The sequence below is a fragment of the Sciurus carolinensis genome, chromosome 16 (genome assembly GCF_902686445.1).
Source record: "Sciurus carolinensis chromosome 16, mSciCar1.2, whole genome shotgun sequence".
In the NCBI taxonomy this organism is placed as follows: Eukaryota; Metazoa; Chordata; class Mammalia; order Rodentia; family Sciuridae; genus Sciurus; species Sciurus carolinensis.
In genome coordinates this window covers 23,958,547-23,982,022 of record NC_062228.1, presented here as the reverse complement: position 1 = coordinate 23,982,022, position 23,476 = coordinate 23,958,547, and the positions used below count along the sequence as shown (strand labels likewise).

Genomic DNA, 23,476 nt, shown 5'->3' with positions numbered 1-23,476 from the left:
TTTCCAAATTGGAGAGAATCAAATTGGAACTCCATTGGAAATGGAAACTTTTCTTCCAAGAAATTTAATTCTATTTAAAATTCTTAAGGGCAGAGGAGACACCATGCTGTGGCTTGCTATTAATTTTCTCTAAGTTTTACAAATCATAGATCATAATTGTATACTTTACATAAATGAAATCTAATTGAAGTATTATCTCTGTGTCTCTGACAAGAAAGAAAGCAGCATTTTCTTTATCTTCTTTTTTTTTTTTTTTTTTTTTTTGATGGTGCTGGAGAGTGAACTCAGGGGCACTTAACCACTTGACACATCCCCAGCCCTTTAAATTTTTTAATTTTTTTTTTTTTTTTTTTTTTTTTTGAGACAGGGTCAGGGCCTTGCTAAGATACTGAGGCTGGCTTGGAACTTGCTATCCTGCTTCAGAAATTTTTGCCTGATTATGGTCTACAAATCTGGTGATTTAACATGATTTTTTTTGGGGGGGTGGGTGGGTACTAGAGATTGTACTCAGGGGCACTCAATCACTGAGCCACATCCCCAGTCCTATTTTTATTAATAAAAAAAAAAAAGAGACAGGGTCTCACTGAATTACTTAGTGCCTCACCATGAATGAAGCTGGCTTTGAACTCACAATCTTCCTGTCTCAGCCTCCAGAGTCACTGGGATTACAGGCATGCACCTCTGCACCCAGTTTGATATTCTAACTGGATAAGATGAGAAGGGAAGAAAAAGAAAATAAAAGCTTCATCCACTGAATGCAGCGAGGGTAAACATGAGCTTTAAGTTCGCAGATGGAGAGCCGATGGACGCATGTGGCCTTTGCAGTATTTATTTTGAAACGAAACACATAAAAATCCTGAAAAAATCATTTTTTGAAAACATAAGCATTTATAACAAACATGTCTCTTGCTTCAGTGAAGACTCAATAGCCTAAATGTTATAATTGCTTTTAAGTGCCAAGGAAGTTGAAGAAATAAAAGATAAAATTACAGTGACTACTTCCCTCATGAAAAGTCATTCTTTTAGTAATTCAGTAAACAAAGGGGCTTATATAATACTGTTCATCTGTGAAAAATACTTTATTTATGACAAAGATGTCTCTGTGATAAGAATTAATTAAGACCGACCATCTGGTTTCAAGAGTTTTTCTCTAAAAGAGGACAAAAAAGATTTCTTGAATTTTTTTAAGAGGTAACTTTTTATTAAAGATAGAAAAATAAGTGATATTATTTTTGATTATTTTAGGAAATGTGTTTGCATGTTCAGGAAAAAAGGGAATTACCTGGTTTGGATAAAAATGAAATAAATATCTCTAGAGTTGTAGATGTATCTATCTACATCTATAAGTATATACCATATGTGACTTATAATATCATTGCTTTAAATTTGAACTTAGACTTTTAAGTGGAATACGTGGGACTCTGGAAACTTTGTGTTTAGAATAAAACTTTTACCCACTCCCTCATCCCCAATCTCATAAAATAGGAAGTTTTTAGAAACTTCCGCTTGCGATATTATCTTAATTTTATCTTTCTTGAGTTCACCTGGAAATTTCACAGAAGAATCATGTGAAAGCATGGTGGCTCATACCTGTAATTCCAGTGTCAGAAAGCTGAGGCAGGAGGATCACAAGTTCAAAATCAGCCTCAGCAATTTAGTGAGGCCCTAAGTAACTTAGCAAGATCTGTCTCTAAAAAAACGATTAAATTAAAAAGGTTCCGGGATATAGCTCAGTAGTTATGTGTCTTTGGGTTCAATCCTCAGTACAAAAAAAAAAAAAAAAAAAAAAAAAAAATTGAATGACCTCCCTGTCATGAAATTCTTTTGTCTCCTCCATTCTAAATCTTCATTACACCATTATCTTACTCTACTGTTATAGTAAAGATAAGTATAATCTTATCTTCATGCCCAGCATTGCCTGAATATGTTTCTGATCAGGTAAGAGTACAGCAGTTGGTTTTCCAAATCCAGATTTTTCTCAATGCACTAAATAGACTTGGATTTAAATCCCTGTTTCCTTTACCAGTCATGTGGCCTTAGACAGTTTAATAAGACAGCTATAAATTTCCATGCTATTTCTCATGATCATCTTGCTAGATGTTTATAGAATGTTAAGTACAAAATCTAGCATGGGGAAGGTAAGGTACTCCACCAATGAGAGTCATGCAATCACAGCAGATGCTTTTGAAGGAAATTTACAGTTTTATTTCTTAATCTGTCATCAAGATCTCTTGTGAGCAAGACATTGTATGGATGATCACGTGCATCAGTGCAAATATACACATGCTCTCTAACTTCAGTGTTGTCCTTTTAATTATATTATATAAGAGGTTTAATGCTTATAATGCTATTAATGAAAAGAAAATTTAGCTTTCTTTTTAAAAAAATTTTTTAACATGTAGAACTATGGAAAGTGTTTAAGAGAAAAAAACAGGTTCCTGGTGTACCAGATAACCTTAAGAAAAATCAAAGGAATTTTGTAGAGCTGATCAAGTCCCTGAAAAAGAAATTTGCCCAAAATCTGCTTCAAAAGGCAAGGAGAAAATTTATCTACCAAAAAACTCAGCATTGTCACAAGGAATATAGCAGACAAATAGAACTGAACTGTGAATGCCCAGGATGACAAGAAAAGTTCAAGTCTTCAATGCATCTACAGAACTCAAATTGTCTTTTGTTATCAGGATTAGAGGTATCATTAGTGTAAGCCCTAAAGAGCCACAAGGTGTTGTAGCTCCCTTGCCTCTGCCAGATCTTCCATGGAACATTTTGCTAAGCTTAACAGGGCTTCCATTAAGATGCTGAGCATTGTGGAAGCTTGTATAACATGGGGGTACCCAAACTTGAAGTCAGTAAATGAACTAATCTACTAGCATGATATGGCAAATCAGTAAGAAACAAATTATCTTTGCAGGTAGCACTTTGATTTCTCCAACCGTTGGCAAATAAGGCACCATCTGCATGGAAGATCTGCTTCAAGAGATCTACACTGTTGGAAAATGCTTTGAAAAAGCATATGACTTCCTGTGGTACTTCTCATTATTTTCTCTATGAGGAGGAATAAAGAAAAGAAGCAACCATTTTGTAGCAGATAAGAGATACTGGCATAGCAGAGCAACGAACTTACCAGAAAGATGAACCAAGGTACCTACCATGGTATTTTGTAACATGGTCAGTTCATAAACAGTGCCTGATCTCAAATTGGGGAAACAAACAAAAAAAAGCAAATACCCGTGATGATCATTTGTATATATTAAGCTGGCTAACCTTGGAGTGAATAAACACTTTTTTGGATGTGCTTGGCGGGGTGATTCAGGATGAGATTAATATTTAATTCAGTGGACTCAATAAAACAGATTGTCCTTCCCAATGTGAGTGGACCCAATTGTAACAAAAGACTGAAAAGAGAGAAACTTACCCGTTTACCTACTGTCTGCCTACTTAGACTAAAACATTTACCTCATGTTGCCTTCCCTAGCCCTCAGACTGAGATTTACACCATCAACTCCTCTGGTTCTCACACCTTCTGACTTAGACTGAACTATACCACATACCACCAGCTTTTCTGAATTTCAACTTTGTCAGTAGTAGTACGTCTTAGCCTTCATAATCACGTAAGCCAATTCCTCATAATAAATTTCTTTCTCTCTGAATACACACACACACAAACACACACACACACAGAGAGAGAGAGAGAGAGAGAGAGAGAGAGAGAGAGAGAGAGAGAGAGAGGGAGAGAGATACCCTTTGGCATTTGCAAGTTGCTGGTTCCAATACCTCTGCTGATGCCGAAATTCATGAATGCTCAAGTCTCCTATATGAAATGCATTGTATCTATACGTAGCTACAAAATCTTCCCATATCACATGGCCACAATCTAAAACAAGGTAAATGCTGTGTATATAGTCATTAAATTGTATTATTTAGGAAATCATGACAAGAAAAAATAAGTTTGTACACGTTGGGTACAGATGCGATTTTTGTTCAAATATTTTTCATCTGTGGTTGGTTAAATCTGTGGATGCAGAACCTGTATATATGAGATACATATTTATCTGCTACTTCTTCTGTTTCTCTAGACAACCCTGATCAATAAAACACCCATTTCCACAAAATCTGAGGCTTTTCTGGCGATGTGATTTCACATATTTGTATTCCAGGCAATGACTATTCAGAACTTGTAACATCTCTCAGTGTCATTAATAGAACATATGACTTCCTAGACAGATGTGCTTTGTGAGCTTAGGGTTTCTCCTTTCTACATAACTTTTCTTTTAAGAAGATTGATCTGATGAATGTTCTATTGAGTAAGAAAAGTATGAGATTTCTAAAATTATGCCCAATATGCAAATATCCCAGGTACAATAGACAAATAAATATTCATTGGAAGTATTTGAAGTGTGAATGCATGAGGAGATTAGATACAAGATGAAACTGCATTGAGATAAACTGTCAACATCAACATTGCATCAGGTAGAACTGAGTTAGGAAACAGAGATGATGCATTTATTTTAACAAAGAAGATTTCACATAAGGTATTATTAATTAGGTATTGGTCAACTAAAGAGGGAGATGATAGCAGCAAAATATCACAGAGGGCCTAACTTCAGAGGCAGCTACTATTCCTAGGTGTAGGTGAACAAAGAAAAGTGTTAATAAAAACTTAGTGCAGTCTTGGGCTGCTGAGACTCAGGCCTGTTAGAGGGAGTGTTGGTCAGATGGTGCTGGAAGGTCTCCGAGCTCAGAAAAGGAACCCTGTGCTTGAGAGCTAGGTAGATGACGATTGGTTGGTTCTACTGCCTTTGAAATGAGAGGAGAGGACAAGATGAGACTGATCCTGCAGATGTTAGAAAATCTGAAGACTGAAACCTTGCTGGGTTGACATGGGTGAGAACATGAAGAAATTAAGGAAAAAACAGGATTATTTTTCCTCCTCCTTCTGCATTCTAGCCTCTTTTACTAATCCTGAGGACACCATATAACAGGTAGTCACCTGGCAAAGCTACAAGGTCATTTAGAGAACATTTGGCTTAATGACTGACAGATCATTGGTAATACAGTTTTATCTTGAAGACAGAGTGTTTCTGTACTAGAAATTTGGAAATGAAATAGTAAATAGAGAAGAAATGAAGTTAAATGCAATTTTAAAAACCCAAAAAGATAATGGTGGCATTAATGGCAATATAAGAGAAGCACTTATAAGAAAATGAGGGAATTTCTATAACTGAGATCAAGGAGTATATACTCCCTACTGTGTCCTGCTTCATGTGTATGTTGGAGGCAGAGGCTGGGGATTGAATTCAGGGGTACTATACCACTGAGCTTCATCTCCAGCCCTTTTTATGAATTCTTTAAAGTTTTAGAGGCTGGTTTTGAATTGCAATCCTCCTGCTCCAGCCTCCCAAATTGCTTGGATTACAGAGGTGTACCACTGTGACCTGCTGCATCTTGCTTTTCTCAAATGCTTCTCCTTCCTTTTCAATAGATTTGGTGAGTTTCAAGGCACAGGATTTAGTAAATGCTGTCATTTGTGTACATATCATAAATAACTCTGAATACAAATTTGAACCCAGCTCAGCCAATCAAAATAATTCATTCCCATAGCCCCAGCTGATGGACAGATTAGTGTTCCTTTGTCATTATTAATATTTAAACTTGCAGTAACAAAAGATATTGAGATTCAGTTCTTCTCTGTAGATGAAGAAAATGTGAATATTGATGCTACCAACAGCCACATTTCCACCCATGCACCTACCTAACCAGAAAATGAATCCAACCCAGAGAAGAAAAAAAGGAGGAACTTGGTGGCTTAAGTACCATTTACCAGGGTCTCCAACATCATCCTGTGCCCTTTGAAACCCTATGATTTAGTGAATTTAATAATTCTCAGCTTCCACTGAGCCTAGTCTGACTTTCATTTCTCTATGGAAGCTAGAGTCCATATTGATATGGGATATTTTCCCTGACTTAATGTCTGATCATTTCAATAGTCCTTGCATTAAACCCCTGACAAACTCTTGTAGGATACTCAACTTATAATATCCTTGTTTTGGCTCCAATTTATGATAAAAATATCTTTTAAAAATTTTAATGAACTAAAACTGTTTTGAGTTATTTCAGATAAAACTCATATCATCATTCTTGAGAATCACATTCAAACTATTAGTGTGATTCCCTTTATTTTGTTTGTCTCTACCTGTAATACTCTGCTCTTTTGTTCCCTGTACCTACCCTGAGAAACTCTGAACTACCTTCTGAGGTGCATATAGAAAACAGATGTAAACACTACCTCCAAGATGATGTCTTCCTGGAACTCTTTCTTTCTTGGCTAGAATTTTTCAGTTTTCAAACCTCTCATAATATTTCATCATATAAAGTAAGGAATACTTCTAAGTTTAGATAAACATTTATATACTTGGTTTTCCCTCTTATGAGTCTGCAAACTTCTAGGGTGTGGATATGAGCTTGAGTCACTGTTAACTTCCATAATTACAATGATGGTAGTCAGGTAATATATCTGTACAAAATAGGCCTGTGCTTTATAAATGATCTATTTTTTTAACATGCCTTGGATATTCCTAAAAATATAGACTATTTTTCATTGTTTTGTTTAGGATTTATTGTTTGTTGTCTATTAATCTGGATTCCATAAAGAATATTTTTGCAATTTGAAGGTAGAAACAATTTTCCTGATTTTAAGGATGAATCTACTATTTGAATCCTCTCTCCTTCTCAACCACAGCTTTTCTTTTTCTCAGTTTTCACTAAATTCTTCCACCTACCTCCAAATTCTTTATTATCCCTCTTTCTGGGTTGTTGAAATACATTTGACAGCCTTTGAACAATTGGTAAGGGTTTTTATTTTTTGCTTCAAGTTGTTATTAGAAGCTTCATTGTCAAAAATCACTTTATTATTAACTGATTAAATAATGTATCCTGGAGATCACTGTATTTTAATTACCTTTACTCCTTACAATGTTTTACAAAGTTGCTAAGTTTTTTACATCAGCAACTCCGTGGCCTTTGGCATCCGGTGACTGAGCAGTATAGATTCGACTATTCACGTCCACTCAGGAAAACATTAGCATGTGGCCATTTGTCATTGTTCTGGTGCTCAAATTTAAAATGTGTGCACTGTGATGCTGAGGTTCAGAAAGAGTCCCTTAGTTGGCAAGGGAGCCTTGTTGAGCATTTGGATTCCACATTCCTACCAGGCTTTATTATGGCAGCATTTAATGGAATGAAAATATTTGTATATTATTCAGGAAATTTTCATCTTAAAGTAAGGATAGGAGTTTGAAGATGGTGGACTAGAGGGTGACTGCATTTCATGTCGCTCCAGGACTCAGGATTCAAGAAGAGGAGGTATTGAGAGAATCGGGATCAACTCAGAGCCACCAGGTGAGTCTCTCCCAATGGGCACGGCTCCCTGGAGAGGGTGGTAGTCCCGGAATGTAGGGAACTTTGTGGAGTAGACTTGCCCAGCGAGACTCCCCTGATGGAGCAGTGAACCCGGACAACGAGGAGCACTGTAGAGGAGGCCACTCAGCGAGAGGCTTCAGTGCAGAGGGAGGGTCCCAGGCCCAGGCGGCAGGACCAGACCCCAGGGAATGTCATAGTGGAGGGCCGATCAGCGAGAGACTTTGGCACAGGGCCAGGCTCCATGGCCCAGGTGGTAAGTCAAGAGCCCAGGGAACATCACAGAGGAGGGCTGCCCAGCCCAGGCGATAGTTCTGGACCAAAGGGAACTTCTCGGAGGAGAGGTGCCCAGCGAGACTTCCCCACCTGGTGAGTATTCCCCGCCAGGCGAGGCTTTCCCACCAGGGCAGTACAACCAGAGACACAGGCCCAGACCAGCCATGCCCCAGCCCGCACTCTAGTCCCCCTTTGGCTGACTATCAATCAACAAGTGGAGGTGCCTCTGCCCACTAGCAGGGAATATACCCCACCTGAAGGCCACCACCCCTAGAGGGACAGCTTCCTTCTGGAGCACTGCATTATCAAGTTCCTGCAAGACTTCAGGCTACTGAAGGCTAACAGGTGAGTTATTGGAAATCTACAGGGATACTATAAGTCAATAGAGGAAATCTGTAATCCCAGAGTTTTACTACTAGAGGGGTAGATACCTGAGCAATATGAGAAAACAAGGGAAGAAAATGTCCCAAACAAACCTAGTTGCTACACCTATAAAATTCAATGACAGCATGGCAGAAGAAATGTCAGAAAGGGAATTCAGAATGTACATAATTAAAATGATCAGAAAAGCAAACGATGAGATGAGAGAGCAAATGCAGGCTTTGAATGATTGCACCAATCAAAACTTAAAAGAGTAAATGTGGGAAGCAAAAGATCATTTCAATAAAGAGTTAGAGATATTGAAAAAAAAAAAAAAAACAAACGAACCAACAGAAAACCTTGAAATAAAGGAAAAAAAAAAAACAAAAACAAATTAAAAACTCCAGAGAAAGCATAACCAATAGGATAGAACACCTGGAAGACAGAACCTCAGACATTGAAGAAAAAATATTTAATCTTTAAAACAAAGTTGACCAAATAGAGAAGATGGTAAGAAATCATGAACAGAATCTACAAGAATTATGGGATATCATGAAAAGGTTAAATTTGAGAATTATTGGGATTGAGAAAGGCTTAGGGAAACAAACCAAAGGAATGAACAATCTAATCAATGAAATAATATCAGAAAATTTCCCAAATCTGAAGAATGAAATGGAAAATCAAGTACAAGAGACTTATAGATCTCCAAATATACAAAATTACAACAGACCCACACCAAGGCACATTATTATAAAAATACCTAATATACAAAATAAAGACAAAATTTTAAAAACTGTGAGAGAAAAGAATCAAATTACCTTTGGGGGAAACCAATACGGATATCAGCAGATTTTTCAATCCAGACCCTAAAAGCTAGAAGGGCCTGGAAAAACATTTTTCAAGTGCTGAAAGAAAACAGATGCCAATCAAGAATCACACACCCAGCAAAACCTACCTTCTAGGATTTGATGACAAAATAAAATCTTCCATGATAAACAAAAGCTAAAAGAATTTACAAAAAGAAAGCAGGCACTACAGAACACTACAACAAAATATTCCATGAGGAAGAGATGAAAAACAATGATGCCAATCAGCAAAGGGAGGAAATAGCCTAAAGGAATAGCCAAATAAAGAAGAAACCAAGTCATGTCAAAAAAAAAACAAAAATGAGCCAAATGACTGGGAATACAAATCATATCTCAATAATAACCCTGAATGTTAATGGCCTGAACTCATCAATCAAAAGACATGGACTGGCAGATTGGATTAAAAAGAAAGATCCAACAATATGCTGCCTGCAAGAGACTCATCTCATAGAAAGAGATACCCACAGACTAAAGGTGAAAGGATGGGAAAAAACATACCATGCACATAGATATAGCAAAAAAGCCGGAGTATCCATCCTCATATCAGATAATGTGGACTTCAAGCCAAAGTTAGTCAGAAGGGATAAAGAAGGACATTTCATACTGCTTAAGGGAAGCATAAATCAGCAAGACATAATAATCATAAATATCTATGCCCCAAACAGTGGCTTATCCATGTATGTCAAACAAATCCTTCCCAGTTCCAGGAATCAAATAGACCACAACACAATAACACTAGGTGACTTTAACACACCTCTCTCACCACTGGACAGATCTTCCAAACAAAATTGAACCAACAAACCATAGATCTCAATAACACAATCAATAACTTAGACTTAATGGACATATACAGAATGTACCATCCAATATTATGCCACAAAGCTACTATTAGCAAATACAAGAAGATAGAGATACTACCTTGTATTATATCAGATCATAATGGACTGAAATTATAAATAAATGACAAAATAAAAAACAAACTACTCCAACACCTGCAGAATAAATAATACGCTATTGAATGATGAATGGATAACAGAGGACATCGGGGGGGAAATAAAAAAATCTTAGAAGTAAATGAGAAAAGATATATCATATCAAAATCTCTGTGACACTATGAAAGCAGTACTTAGAGGAAAATTTATTTCATGGAGTGCATTCAAAAAGAAGAAAAAAAATCAATAAACGACCTAACACTATGGCTCAAAGCCCTAGGAAAAGAAAAACAGAGCAACACCAAAAGTAGAAGAAGAAAGGAAATAGTTAAAATCAGAGCGGAAATAAATGAAATTGAAACAATAGAAACAATCAAAAAGATTGACAAAATTAATAGTTGGTTCTTTGAAAAAATAAACAAAATTGATAAACCCTTAGCCACGCTAATAAAGACAAGGAGAGAGAAAAGTCAAATTACTAAAATTTTGAACAAGGAAATATCATGACAGACATGATTGAAATACAAAACATAATTAGAAGCTATTTTGAAAATCTGAACTCCAACAAAATAGAAAATCTCGAAAACATCAACAGGTTTCTAGAGACATATGAATTACCTAAACTGAACCAGGAGAACATACACAATTTGAATAGATCAATTTCAAGTAACGAAATAGAAGAAGTCATCAAAAGCCTACCAACAAAGAAAAATCCGGGATCAGATGGGTTCTCAGCCGAGTTCTACAAAACCTTTAAAGAAGAGCTCATTCCAATACTCCTCAAGGTATTCCATGAAATAGAAGAGGAGGGAACTCTTTCAAACTCATTCTATGAAGCCAATATGACCCTCATACCTAAACCAGACAGAGACACATCGAGGAAAGGAAATTTCAGATCAATATCCTTAATGAACATTGATGCAAAAATTCTTAACAAAATCTTAGCAAATTGCTTACAAAAATATATTTAAAAAATAGTGCACCACGATCAAGTGGGCTTTATCCCAGGGATGCAAGTTTTGTTCAACATCCAGAAATCAATAAATGTAATTCACCATATCAATAGACTCAAAGTCAAGAATAGACTCAGAGTCAAGAATTCAACATTCGATAGATGTTGAAAAAGCATTTGATAAAATACAGCACCCTTTCATGCTCAAAACACTAGAAAAAATAGGGATAGTGGGAACATTCCTTAACATTGTAAAGGTCGTCTATGCTAAGCCCATGGCCAATATCATTCTAAATGGTGAAAAACTGAAAGCATTCCCCCTAAAAAGTGGAACAAGGCAGGGATGCCCTCTTTCACCACTTATATTCAACATTGTCCTTGAAACTCTAGCCAGAGCAATTGAACAGACCAAAGAAATTAAAGGGATATCAAACTATCCCTCTTTGCTGATGACATGATTATATATTTAGAGGAACCAGGAAATTCTGCCAGAAAACTTTAGAACTCATAAGTGAATTCAGTAAAGTAGCAGATTGCAAGATCGATGCTCATAAATCTAATGCATGTTTATATATAAGTGATGAATCTTCAGAAAGAGAAGTTAGGAAAACTACCCCATTCACAATAGCCTCGAAAAAAATAAAATACTTGGAAATCAATCTAACAAAAGAGGTGAAAGACCTCTACAATGACAACTACAGAACACTAAAGAAAGAAATTAAAGAAAACCTTAGAAGATGGAAAGATCTCCCATGTTCTTGGATACGCAGAATTAATATTGTCAAAATGGCCATACTACCAAAAGGCTAGACAGATTCAATGCAATTCCAATTAAAATCCCAATGATGTACCTCACAGAAATAGAGCAAGCAATCACGAAATTCATCTGGAAGAATAAGAAACCCAGAATAGCTAAAGCAATCCTTAGCAGGAAGAGTGAAGCAGTGGGTATCACAATACCAGATCTTCAACTATACTACAAAGCAATAGTAACAAAAACGGCATGGTATTGGCACCAAAAGAGACAGGTAGATCAATGGTACAGAATACAGGACACGGACACAAACGCAAATAAATACAATTTTCTCATACTAGACAAAGGTGTCAAAAATATGCAATGGAGAAATGATAGTTTCTTTAACCAATGATTCTGGGAAAACTGGAAATCCATATGCAACAGAATGAAACTAAACCCCTATCTCTCACCATGCGCAAAACTCAACTCAAAATGGATCAAGGACCTTGGAATCAGACCAGAGACCCTGAATCTTATAGAAGGAAAGGGAGGTCCAAATATTCAACATGTTGGCTTAGGATCAGACTTCCTTAACAGGACTCCCATAGCACAAGAAATAAAACCAAGAATCAATAACTGGGATAGATTCAAACTAAAAAGCTTTCTCTCAGCAAAGGAAACTATCAGTAATGCGAAGAGAGAGCCTACAGAGTGGGAGAAAATCTTTGCCACTCATACTTCAGATAGAGCACTAATTTCCAGAATATATAAAGAACTCAAAAAACTCTACACCAAGAATACAAATAATCCAATCGACAAATGGGCTAAGGAAATGAACAGACACTTCACAGAAGATCTACAAGCAATCAACAGATATATCAAAAAATGTTCAGCATCTCTAGTAATAAGAGAAATGAAAATCAAAACTACCCTAAGATTCCATCTCACCCCAATTAGAATGGCAATTATCAAGAATACAAGCAACAGTAAATGTTGGCAAGGAGATGGGGGAAAAAGGTACACTCATACACTGCTGGTGGGGATGCAAATTAGTGCAGCCACTCTGGAAAGCAGTGTGGAGATTCCTTAGAAAACTTGGAATGGACCCACCATTTGACCCAGCTATCCCACTCCCTGGTCCATACCCAAAGGACTTAAAATCAGCATACTACAGAGATACAGCCACATCAATGTTCATAGCTGCTCAATTCACAATAGCTGGATTGTGGAACCAACCTAGATGTCCTTCAGCTGATGAATGGATAAAGAAACTGTAGTGTGTATATATATATATACAATGGAATATTACTGAGTCATAAGAATAATAAAATTATGGCACCTGCAGACAAATGGATGGAATTGGAGAATATCATGCTAAGTGAGATAAGCCAATCTCAAAAAACCAAAGAATAAATGATCTCACTGATAAGCGGATGATGATACATTATGGGGGGTGGGAGGGAGGCAAGAATGGAGGAAGGAGGGACTGTACAGAGGGAAAAGAGGGGTGGGGGGGAAGGAAAAAATAACAGAATGTATCAAACACAATTACCCTATGTAAATGTATGATTACGCAAATGGTATGCCTCTACTTCATGTACGAACAGAGAAACAAGATGTACCCCATTTGTTTACAAAAAAAAAAAAAAGTAAGGATTTTAGTGTTCCATTTTTCTCTGAGAAGAGCAATTACTGGAATTTAGAAGACAAGAGTCTTGTATTTTGAAGGAAAACAAACTTTCAATCAAGAAGAATTAGGTTCATATTTTGGTTCTTGAATCCTCTTCTGTCACACTTGAAAAATCTCTTAGCTACTCTTACTTTAGGTTCCTACATTTAAAGTATCTCAGAGGTCACTGGAGAGGACTAAATGAGACAAAAAATGGGTATTATCATACTGGCTCATGGTAGATTCTTAATAAATGATGAGAATTGTTAAAGTTTATTTACTATTTTGGCCAATAACTATGTTTTCTTCTTCTTTTTTTTTTTTAGAATATCTTATCTTTGATTCTCTATCATGGTCACAACTGACCTTTTCCAATACAGCAGCAAAGTATCAGTCATTAATGAACAATGTCTAACTTGTACTTTTTTTTTTCCTGAAATAACTATGTTGTCTACTAGGAGTCTTTAACTCAATTTCAACTGGTTAGAGCTCATTTTTAATTCACCCTTCTTGTAAGATGTGGGCACAGAATAGAAAACTCAGTTTAAAACTAAAAGTGAATTCATCATTTTAAAACATCTCATTGTTCAAATATATTTATTTTATAAAAAGCACTTTAATGTTTAAAATACAAAAGAAGAAAGATACTTTATTTTTTATCTGTGTTTTTCACCAACTTTATAAGGACCAAGAAACCTGCTATTTAAAAGCAAAGTAGGTTTTCTAGTTGCCTAAATATATTCTGCTGCATAGAGTTTATTTTTCATTCGATCATTTGGTTTCCAATAAATTTTATTGTATGATATTGAAACTTGCAGTCTGTGCATAACCTCCCTTTTGGGAAATGGAAATCAACTCCAAAGGAGAGGGAAAGTATTATGAAACATGAAGAATCATCTTTTAGAGGCTTATTTATACTTAATGTTATATAGTACTTAACCCAGATGTGAAGCTAGAGCCAATTGGTTGGTTTCTGCTCTGGTCAGATATTTTTTCTTAAAATATAGGACCACTGACTCTTCTTTTGGGCAGTTCTGGGAAGAGTTAAGCTATTGAAGACAATGTGAAAAATAAGTCTAACTTACTTGTCAGTTATGAAATTGACCCATCAAATATCATGGAATTTACCATAATATGGATTATAGAAAATTCTTGAAAATTGGATGCTAATATGACCACCAACATCTGGGTTTCCTCTCCTCTTATTCTAGTGTACAAAAGTTGCCTGCTGGGTAGTCTCCTTGCCTCCAGCTTTGACCTACTTTTGAGAACATTGCCTGTAGGACTTCTGGCATGTATTCTCTGAAGAACAATCCTGGCCATGCCATCCTCCTGATTGGGTCAGCTTTTTAAATTTTTCTAATACCATTCAATGCTTCGTGCTTCTGTAAGATACAGACTGCTCTTCAACGTGGTCTACAATGTTTTTCCATTATCTTGTCCCTGCTTATGTATCCAGCTTTCTAGTTTCATCTCTTGTCACTTCATTCTTGTTCCAAAAATTGTAAACTCCAGGCTCCAGAATCCCCTTGCTTCTCATTCTACCTAGAAACTCTGTCCTCTATTATTTAACACTTTCTCCTTTTGCAGGTTAATTCCTACTGTTACCTATAGATCATTTTAGGACTCCATTCTGAATAGCTTTTTCTGAGATCCCCAAGATGGACTAGAGTATCCATTACCAATGTTTGACCTAACTTAGAAACTTTAAGACTGTGCTATTGTATATTTGTATTTTTTTCTTCCTTTGGACTGTTTTACATTTAGGTGTGTTTCACTCCACCCAGCCTAATGCATATCTCATAGGAGTACTTCAGTAAATGTTTGCTTAAAGAAAATGATTGATATTGAAAAATCTGCTTTCAAGTCCTGTTAATCCAAAGAAATGGGCTCCTATAGTACCCCACTGCTCTTGGGTAACTGACCTAGCCATTGGATGTGTCTCCATACCACCATCCACTTGCCTGAAGCCCATGTTAGGCATCACTTTAGAAGAATCTTTTAAAATCACAAGTAAAACGGTCCTAAGTGACCAATGTTCTCGAGGTTGGGTTGGTTGTGCAGAGGATCAAGTTCAGGTATTTTCAGTGAAAAAAAAGATAAAGTACTGATTCCTTCTTTGACTTTAAATATACCCCATGATATTATCCCAGCTTTCCTGAACTCACCTCTTCATCTCTAACGTATATATTGTTATCTGGACTTCCTCTTGATCTTTACTCTCTCTCCATCTTTGTCTCTGTACTTATTGTTGTTGTGTCCCAATCATATTTTAACTTCTAATTTTCAAGTTCTTGTTCAATGTCCCATCATTATAACATTCCCTGATTTATTTCCCCAGCAAAATTGGAGTTTCTCTCCTGTTTGTTGCAAACAGTGCTCTCTACATATTGGAAAACATATGTTAACAGAATAAAAACGTACATTTTGTTTCTCTTATTCTAGATTGAAAAACACCTAAAGAAAGAGAACCTATGTCTAGTAGTATGGTGTGATACTAAGAACATATCCTTTACGAGCAGATTTAAATGGCCAAGGTGAGCCTCAACTGTGTTCCATATAGTTGCTTTCTATTTATTTTGAGTCTCAAGTTTTTCCTGCTGTTATTGGGTTTGATGGGACTAATTTTGGAATAAAAATTCTAAACAAAGGCATCAATACCTGTAATTATTTGGCAACATACAGAAGGCTAAGCTGAAAATGTATGTGGTGATCCACAGGAAGGGTAACCAATTACACAGGTTTGACAAGGGATTTCTTGCTCAATTTTAATATTGAAACTTTGGCACTCTGGGAACCCTCTTAAATCTTAGCAAACCATGAAGAAAGATGGTTGGTCACCCTTTCAGCTAATTGTATAAATATTCTTATAAGTCTTTGAGTGACCTAAGTATGCTTTTATGATTTGTCACATAGAGAATAGGAGAGTATATTAACTAGGGAAAGACTCAGCTTAAAAGAACCGAGAAGGAAAATGTACAAATTCAGTCCAAAACATTCTGCCACGAGACTGATGAATAGATGAACTTCAAAGGAATAATCAAAAGAATTCTGTGATTTACAACATAAAGAGATTGGGGAGGAGGAATTGTAATTCCAAAAAATCAGCCCAGAAACTTGCTGAAAAGGAACACAAACTGTTCTCAGTCTCTTCTTTCTTACTGAAGCTAATCAGCTAGATACTCCCAAGACATTTTAACAATATATATTATGGAACAGGAAATTTGGGATAACAGAATTTAAATGAGTCATTGAAATTACAGTATCAGGTTATTCTTCTCAAGTGAAATCAATGGTATGACATTCCAAAGGTGCAGTGGAAAATGCACCCTGGACATGTCCAGAGAATGAGTCAGCAGGAAACATGGGGAGGCAATAGGGACGTCAGTCAGGTCTGAGCAAATATTAGGGCCAAGGCTAACAGCTGTGTACCCATTTTAAACCTTACTGCCATTTTATAAAATAAGTTTTACTTTCCTGCCCTACAGAGGTGCTTGCAGAGAAACCAAAGTTAAGAGAGCTCCCCACCCCTCCCCGCCACCCCACCTCTTAACCGACCTATCTCCTCACTTGTCCTATGAACCCTCCTCAAGGCTTCACACAGATAGCTCATGCAAACTTACTCAAACAATCCAAGCCAGTCTATAAAATACCCCAGAGTTAAGTTCTTCCTGCCTCGCTCACTTCCTTTCCAGTGATGACCTTTGTCAGATCCTAGCTGACAAATAAAGCTTCTTAACTGTGGACTTTTTTCTGCCTGTTTTCTGTGTTGCTTGTGTGTGTTTCACTTTCCTTTCAACAAGTGTGCTCTGAACTTGACCTTACTGACTCCATAACAAGCAATAACAACAATAATAAAGTAATAGCAAATAGTCAATGAAACAGTGATTTAACGTATCAGGAAGTGTTTCAAACACTTGTAAATTTTAACTTCAAAAAAACATCTGGGAGTTAAATATTTACTTAAAAGTGCATTTGAGTTTTTCTATTTGGAGAGGTTAGAAACGGAACAACTGGACAAGAGTCCTGGGGGAAAATGAAAGGATCAAGGCTTCCATGACTGAAGGTGAACAGCCTCTCAACCACAGGAGAAGCTGCAAGGCCGTTAGCAAAAAGGAACTGTCTTTACAAGGGGGCAGCTGTGCCAGAGACAGATTTGATATGTCACCTGTTAAGTTGAAATGATGAATTGACTGTGAGGAAACAAATGTACCAGCAATGGTGTGTAAAATAGCCATGTCTAAATATTGAAAGAAGTTTCTGAAATCAACACTTCACAAAATAGGTCAAGGAATTTTGTTCTTTTTTTTTTTTTTACTTTTTTTTTATTGAAACAAATGGGATACATATTGTTTCTCTGTACATGGAGTAAAAGCATAGCATTTGTGTAATCATACATTTACATAGGGTAATGTTGTTTGATTCATTCTGGTTTTTTTTCCCTTCCCCCCACCCCTCCCACCCCTCTTTTCCCTCTACACAGTCCTTCCTTCCTCCATTCATGCCTCCCTCCCACCCCCCATTATGTGTCATCATCTGCTTATCAGACAGATCATTCGTCCTTTGGTTTTTTGAGATTGGCTTATCTCACTTAGCATGATATTCTCCAATTTCATTCATTTGCCTGCAAATGCTATAATTTTATTATTCTTTATGGCTAAGTAATATTCCATTGTGTGTTTATATATATATATATATATATATATATATATATATATATATATATATATATATCTCAATCACAGTTTCTTTATCCATTCATCAACTAAAGGATATCCAGTTTGGTTCCACAATCTGGCTATTGTGAATTGAGCAGCTATGAACATTGATGTGACTGCATCACTGTAGTATGCTGATTTTAAGTCCTTTGGGTATGGGCCAAGGAGTGGGATATCTGGGTCAAATGTGGGTCCATTCCAAGCTTTCTGAGGAGTCTCCATACTGCTTTCCAGAGTGGCTGCACTAATTTGCAACCCCACCAGCAATGTATGAGTGTACCTTTTTCCCCACATCCTCGCCAACACCTATTGTTGCTTGTGTTCTTGATAATCGCCATTCTAATTGGGGTGAGATGGAATCTTAGGGTAGTTTTGATTTTCATTTCTCTTATTACTAGAGATGCTGAACATTTTTCATATATCTGTTGATTACTTGTAGATCTTCTGTGAAGTGTCTGTTCATTTCCTTAGTCCATTTATTGATTGAGTTATTTGTATTCTTGGTGTAGAGTTCTTTGAGTTCTTTATATATTCTGGAAATCAGTGCTCTATCTGAAGTATGTGTGGCAAAGATTTTCTCCCACTCTGTAGGCTCTATCTTCACATTACTGATAGTTTCCTTTGCTGAGAGAAAGCTTTTTAGTTTGAATCTATCCCAGTTATTGATTCTTGGTTTTATTTCTTGTGCTATGGGAGTCCTGTTAAGGAAGTCTGATCCTAAGCAATCATGTTGAATATTTGGACCTCCCTTTCCTTCTATAAGATTCAGCGTCTCTGGTTTGATTGCAAGGTCCTTGATCCATTGTGAGTTGAGTTTTGTGCAGGGTGAGAGATAGGGGTTTAGTTTGATTCTGTTGCATATGGATTTCCATTTGATGAAAAAACTATCTTTTCTCCATTGCATATTTTTGACACCTTTGTCTAGTATGAGAAAATTGTACTTATTTGTGTCTGTGTCCTCTATTTTGTACCATTGATCTATCTGTCTATTTTGGTGCCAATACCATGCCGTTTTTGTTACTATAGCTTGGTAGTATAGTTGAAGTTCTGGTATTGCGATACCCACTGCTTCACTCTTCCTGCTAAGGATTGCTTTAGCTATTCTGGGTTTCTTATTCTTCCAGATGAATTTCATGATTGCTTGCTCTATTTCTGTGAGGTACATCATTGGAATTTTAATTGGAATTGCATTGAATCTGTAAAGCACTTTTGGTAGTATGGCCATTTTGACAATATTAATTCTGCATATCCAAGAACATGGGAGATCTTTCCATCTTCTAAGGTTTTCTTTAATTTCTTTCTTTAGTGTTCTATAGTTGTCATTGTAGAGGTTTTTCACCTCTTTTGTTAGATTGATTCCCAAGTATTTTATTTTTTTCAATGCTATTGTGAATGGGGTAGTTTTCCTAACTTCTCTTTCTGAAGATTCATCACTTATATATAAACATGCATTAGATTTATGAGCATTGATCTTGTAACCTGCTACTTTACTGAATTCACTTATGAGTTCTAAAGTTTTCTGGTGGAATTTCCTGGTTCCTCTAAATATATAATCATGTCATCAGCAAACAGGGATAAGTTTGATATCCCTTTAATTTCTTTGGTCTGTTCAATTGCTCTGGCTAGAGTTTCAAGGATAATGTTGAATAGAAGTGGTGAAAGAGGGCATCCCTGCTTGTCCCAGTTTTTAGGGGGAATGCTTTCAGTTTTTCACCATTTAAAATAATATTAGCCATGGGCATATTGTAGATAGCCTTTACAATGTTAAGGAATGTTCCCACTATCCGTATTTTTTCTAGTGTTTTGAGCATGAAGGGATGCTGTATTTTATCGAATGCTTTTTCAGCATCTATCAAAACAATCATGTGATTCTTGACTTTGAGTCTATTGATATGGTGAATTATATTTATTGATTTCTGGTTGTTGAACAAAACTTGCATCCCTGGGATAAAGCCCAACTTGATTGTGGTGCACGATCTTTTAAATATATTTTTGTATGCAATTTGCTAAGATTTTGTTAAGAATTTTTGCATCAATGTTCATTAAGGATACTGATCTGAAGTTTTCTTTCCTTGATGTGTCTCTGTCTCGTTTAGGTATAAGGGTGATATTGGTTTTATAGAATGAGTTTGGGAAGGTTCCCTCCTCTTCTATTTCATGGAATACTTTGAGGAGTATTGGAATGAGCTCTTCCTTAACGTTTTGTAGAACTCAGCTGAGAACCCATCTGGTCCAGTACTTTTTTTTGTTGGTAGGCTTTTGATGACTTCTTCTATTTCATTACCTGAAATTGGTCTATTTAAGTTGTGTATGTCCTCCTGGTTCAGTTTAGGTAATTCATATGTCTCTAGAAACTTCTTGATGTTTTGAGACTTTCTCTTTTGTTGGAGTATAGATTTTCAAAATAGCTACTAATTATGTTTTGTATTTCACTGGTGTCTGTTATGACATTTCCTTGTTCATTCTGAAATTTAGTAATTTGAGTTTTCTCTTTCTCTTTGTTAGTGTGGCTAAGGGTTTATCAATTTTATTTTTTTAAAGAACCAACTATTAATTTTGTCAATTTTTTCTATTGTTTCTTTTGTTTCGATTTCGTTGATTTCAACTCTAATTTTCACTATTTCCTGTCTTCTACTACTTTTGGTATTGGTCTGTTCTTCTTTTTCTAGGGCTTTAAGCTGTAGTGTTAAGTCGTTTATTTGTTGATTTTTTTCTTCTTTTGTTAAATGTGCTCCATGAAATATATCTTCCTCTAAGTACTGCTTTCGTAGTGTCCCAGAGATTTTTATATGATCTGTCTTTGCTCTCATTTACTTCTAAGAATTTTTTATTTCCCTCCTGATGTCATCTGTTGTCCATTCATCATACAATAGTGTATTATTTAATCTCCAGGTATTGGAGTAGTTTCTCTTTTTTATTTTGTCATTTATTTCTAATTTCAATCCATTATATCTGATACAATACAAGGTAGTATCTCTATGTTCTTGTATTTGCTAGCTTTGTGGCATAAAATATGGTCTATTTTAGAGAAGGATCCATATGCTTCCAAGAAGAAAGTGCATTTGCTCTTTGTTGGATAGTATATTCTATAAATGTCTGTTAACTCTACATTGTTCATTGTGTTATTGAGATCTATGGTTTCTTTATTCAATTTTTGTTTGGAAGATCTATCCAGTGGTGAGAGAGGTGTGTTAAAATCACCTAGTATTGTTGTGTTGTGGTCTATTTGATTTCTGGAATTGAGAAGGATTTGTTTGACATACATGGATGAGCCAATGTTTGGGACCTAGATATTTAGGATTGTTATGTCTTGCTGATTTATGCTTCCCTTAAGCAGTATGAAATGTCCTTCTTTATCCCTCTGCTAACTTTGGCTTGAAGTCCACATTATCTGATATGAGGATGGATACTCCAGCTTTTTTGCTATGTCCATGTGCATGATATGCTTTTTCCCATCCTTTCACTTTTAGTCTGTGGGTATCTCTCTCTATGAGGTGAGTCTCTTGCAGGCAGCATGTTTTTGGATTTTTCTTTTTAATCTAATGTCAGTCTATGTCTTTTGATTGATGAGTTCAGGCCATTAACATTCAGGGTTATTATTGTAATAAGATTTGTATTCCCAGTCATTTGACTCATTTTTGTTTTTTTGACATGACTTGGTTTTTCCTTTATTTGGCTATTCCTTTAGGCTAGTTTCTCCCTTTGCTTATTTGCATCATTGTTTTTCATCTCTTCCTCGTGGAATATTTTGCTGAGAATGTTCTGTAATGCTGGCTTTCTTTTTGTAAATTCTTTTAGCTTATGTTTGTCATGGAAGGATTTTATTTCATCGTCAAATCTGAAGGTAAGTTTTGCTGGGTATAAGATTCTTGGTTGGCATCTGTTTTCTTTCAGGGCTTGGTAAATGTTGTTCTAGGCCCTTCTAGCTTTTAGGGTCTGGATTGAAAAATCTGCTGGTATCCTTATTATTTACCCCTGAAGGTAATTTGATTCTTTTCTCTTGCAGCCTTTAAAATTTTGTCTTTATTTTGTATGTTAGGTATTTTAATAATAATATGCCTTGGTGTGGGTCTGTTCTAATTTTGTGTATTTGGAGTCCTATAAGTCTCTTGTGCTTGATTTTCCATTTCATTCTTCAGATTTGGGAAATAATCTGATATTATTTCAGTGAATAGATTATTCATTCATTTGGTTTGTTTCTCTAAGCCTTCTTCAATCCCAATAATTCTTGTATTTGGTCTTTTCATGATATCCCATAATTCTTGTAGATTCTGTTCATGATTTCTTACCATCTTGTCTGTTTGGTCAACTTTGTTTTCAAGATTAAATATTTTGTCTTAAATATCTGAGGTTCTGTCTTCCAGGTGTTCTATACTATTGGTTATGCTTTCTATGGAGTTCTTAATTTGATTTATTGTTTCCCTCATTTCTGTTTGTTTTTTTTTTTTTTCAGTGTCTCTAACTCTTTATTGAAATGATCTTTTGCTTCCCATATTTACTCTTTTAACTGTCAATTGGTGCGATCATTTAATGCCTGCATTTGCTCTTTCATCTCATCATTTAATGCCTGCATTTGCTCTTTCATCTTGTTTGCTTCTCTGATTGTTTTAATTATGTACACTCTGAACTCCATTTCTGACATTTCTTCTGCCATGCTGTCATTGAGTTTTATTGATATAGCATCTAGGTTTGTTTGGGACATTTTCTTCCCTTGTTTTCTCATATTGGCCAGGTATCAGTGGGACTTTGAGACATTGCAGATTTCCTCTATTGGCTTATAGTGTCCCTGTAGATTTCCAGTATATCACCTCTCAGCCTTCAGTAGCCTGAAGTCTTTGAGGAACTTGATAATGTAGTGTTTCCCAAGAAAGCTGCCCCTAGCCCACTGCTGGGTCCAGGGCTGTGGGTTGGCTCTGTGCAGAAAAGCTCTCACTGCACAGGCCTGCTCTGAGAAGCTGGTTATGGACCAGGCCTGCCGCCTGAGGGAGCCAGGCTGCTCGGGGAAGTCACTCACTGCCCTGCCCTGCTCCAAGAAGCTTCCCACTGTCCAGGCCTGCCACCCGGGTGGACAAGAATTTTGTTCTTGAATGTTAATTTCGAGGATCTGTTTGGATCTTCTCACCTCATTTCCCCATTACGATCTAGAACACTAAAGAATAATAGGTAGTGTTTGATGTAGCTCAGTTGGTAGAGTGCTTGCCTCTCAAGCATAAGGCCCTGGGTTCAACCCCCAGCACCACAAAAAAAATAAAAATAAAAAAAATAGGTCCATGAGAAACACTTTCATAGTCAAAATGCAGTTTGACTTATGCCAAAATGTTATTTTTTTGTGGCTAGGATATGAGGTGTCCCCCCAAAATACTCTGTGAGACACTGTAAGAATGTTCAGAAGTGAAATGATTAGATTATGTGAGGTAAAACCTAATCAATGGGTTGATCCAATTGAGTGGATTAACTAGGTGGTAACTATGAGCAGGTAAGGTATGGTTGGAGGAAACAGATCACTGGGGGCATCCTTTGGGTTTTGAATTTTTTCCGTTGCACACCACTC

The 23,476-nt window shown here is 36.3% G+C and overlaps 1 non-coding gene across 1 annotated transcript; it reads left to right on the top strand.

Moving 5' to 3' along the window:
• The first annotated feature begins 23,094 nt into the window (after positions 1-23,094).
• Trnae-cuc (transfer RNA glutamic acid (anticodon CUC)) lies at positions 23,095-23,167 on the top strand. Its single transcript has one exon. It is a non-coding gene; the product is annotated as a tRNA-Glu (tRNA).
• The last annotated feature ends 309 nt before the right edge of the window (positions 23,168-23,476 follow it).